Genomic DNA, 3,047 nt, shown 5'->3' with positions numbered 1-3,047 from the left:
CTAGAACTCTGTATATGGAAATGTTGCACTACTCTGCCATGTAGCTAGCTCTCTGTATATGAACATATTGGACTTGTCTGCCATGTAGCTAGCTCTCAGTATATGGACATGTAGCTAGAATTCTGTAAATGGAAATGTTGCCCTACCTGCCATGTAGCTAGCTATCTGTTTATAGACAAGTTGGACTCATCTGTCTATTAGCTAGAACTCTGTATATGGAAATGTTGCACTACCCTTCCATGTAGCTATCACTCTGTATATAGACAAGTTGGACTCATCTGCCTTGTAGCTAAAATTCGGTATATGGTTATGTTGCACTACCCTGCCATATAGCTAGCTCCCTGTATAAGAAAATATTGGACTTGTCTGCCATATAGCTAACTCTAAGTATACGGACATGTTGGACTCATCTGCCATGTAGCTATTATCCTGAGCTAGGTCTCTGTATATAGATATGTCGGAGTGATTTGCCAAGTAGGTAGCTCTCTCTATATGGACATATTGGACTTGTCTGCCATATAGCTAGCTCTCGGTATATGGACACGTCGGAAGCATCTGCCATGTACCTAGAACTCTGTATATGGAAATGTTACACTACCCTGCCTTGTAGCTAGCTCTCAGTATATGGACATGTTGGACACATCTGCCATGTAGCTAGAAATCTTTAAAGGGAAATGTTGCACTATGCTACCATGATTTATCTCCCTGTATATGAACATATTGTTCTTGTTTGCCATGTAGCTAGCTCTCAGTATATGGACACGTTTGAAACATCTGCCATGTAGCTAGAACTCTGAATATGGACATGTTGGAATACCTGACACGTAGCTAGTTCTCTGTATATAGACAATTTGTACTCATCTGCCGTGTAGCTAGAAATCTGTATATGGAAATGTTGTACTACCCTGCCATGTAGCTTGCTTTCTGTATATGGACATTTTGGACTTGTCTGCCATATAGCTAGCTCTCTGTATATGGATATGTGGGACTGATCTGCCAAGTAGGTAGCTCTCTGTATATGAACATATAGGACTTGTCTGCCATGTAGCTAGCTTTCAGTATTTGGAAACGTTGGACACATCTGCCATGTAGCTCTAACTCTGTATATGGAAATGTTGCACTACCCTGCCATGTTGTTAGCTCTCTGTATATAGACAAGTTGCAGTTATCTGCCTTGTAGCTAGAACTCTGTATATGGAAATATTGCATTACCTTGTCATGTAGCTAGATCTCCAAATATGGACATTTTGGACTTGTCTGACATGTAGCTAGCTCTCTGTACATGGATATGTTGGACTAATCTGCCAAGTAGGTAGCTCTCTGTATATGAACATATTGGACTTGCTTGCAATGCAGTTAGCTCTCAGTATATGGACATGTTGGACTCCTCTGAGATGTAGCTAGTACACTGTATATGGACATTTTGTACCACTCTGCCATGTAACTAGCTCTCAGTATATGGACACGTTGGACACATCTGCCATGTAGCTAGATCTCTGTATATGGAAATGCTGCACAACTCTGCCAAGTAGCTAGCTCTCTGTATATAGACAAATTGGACTAATCTGCCTTGTAGATAGAACTCTGTATATGAAAATTGTGCACTACCCTTCCATGTGGGACTTGTCTGCCATATAGCTAGCTGTTAATATATGGACATGTTGGACTCATTAGCCAGGTCGGTAGTGCTCTTTATATGGACATGTTGGACTACTCTGCCATGTAGCTAGCTCTCAGTATATGAACACTTTGGACTCATCTGCCATGTAGCTTGAACTCTGTATATGGAAATGATGCACTACTCTGCCATGTAGCTAGCTCTCTGTATATGAATAATATGGACTGATCTTCCATGTAGCTAGCTCTCAGGATATGGACACATTGGACACATCTGTCATGTAGCTAGCTCTCTGTATATGGACATTTTGGACTCACCTGACATGTCATTAGCTCTCTGTGAATGAATATTTTGGACTGATCTGCCATGTAGCTAGTTCTCTGTATATGAAAATATTGGACTTGTCTGCCATGTAGCTAGCTCTCAGTATATGGACATGTTGGACTTATCTGCCATGTAACTAGTACCTTGTATATGGACATGTTGCACTTCTATGCCATGTAGCTAGCTCTAAATATGTGAACACCTTGGACTCATCTGCCATGTAACTTGAACTTTGTACATGGAAACATTGTATTACTCTGCCATGTAGCTAGCTCTCTGTATATAGACAAGTTGAATTCAGCTGCCTTGTAGCTAGTAACCTGTATATGGACATGTTGGACTACTCTGTCATGTAGCTAGCTCTTATTATATGGACACGTTGGACACATCTGCCATGTAGTTAGAACTCTGTATTTGGAAATGATGCATTAGTCTGCCATGTAGCTAGCTCTCTGTATATGAACAAATTGGACTTGTCTGCCGTTTAGTGAGCTCTCAGTATATGGACACGTTGTACACATCTGCTATGTAGCTAGTACCCTGTATATGGACATGTTGGACTGATCTGCCATGTAGCTAGTAACATGTATATGGACATGTTGGATTACTCTTCCATGTAGATAGCTCTCAGAATATAGACATGTTGGACTCATCTGCCATGTACCTAGTATCCTATATATGGACCTGTTGAACTACTCTGTCATGTAGCTAGCTCTCAGTATATGGACATGTTGGTCATATATACCATGTAGCTAGAACTCTGTATATGGAAATGTTGCACTATCCTGCCATGTAGCTAGCTCTCTGTATATGAACATATTGGACTTTTCTGCATTGTAGCTATCCCGCAGTATATGGACATGTTGTAATCATCTGCCACGTAGCTAGAACTCTGTATATGGAAATGTTGCACTACCCTGCCATATAGCTAGCTCTGTATATGGACATTTTGGACTCGTCTGCCATGTAGCTAGCTCTCTGCACATGGATATTTTGGACTGATCTGCCATGTAGGTAGCTCTCAGTATATGGACACGTTGGACACATCTGTCATGTAGGAAGAACTCTGTATATGGAAATGTTGCACTACTCTGACATGTTGCTA

This window comes from Chrysochloris asiatica, unplaced genomic scaffold (genome assembly GCF_000296735.1).
Source record: "Chrysochloris asiatica unplaced genomic scaffold, ChrAsi1.0 scaffold00245, whole genome shotgun sequence".
In the NCBI taxonomy this organism is placed as follows: Eukaryota; Metazoa; Chordata; class Mammalia; order Afrosoricida; family Chrysochloridae; genus Chrysochloris; species Chrysochloris asiatica.
The sequence above is the reverse complement of the archived record's forward strand: the minus strand, read 5'-3'. Positions refer to the sequence as shown.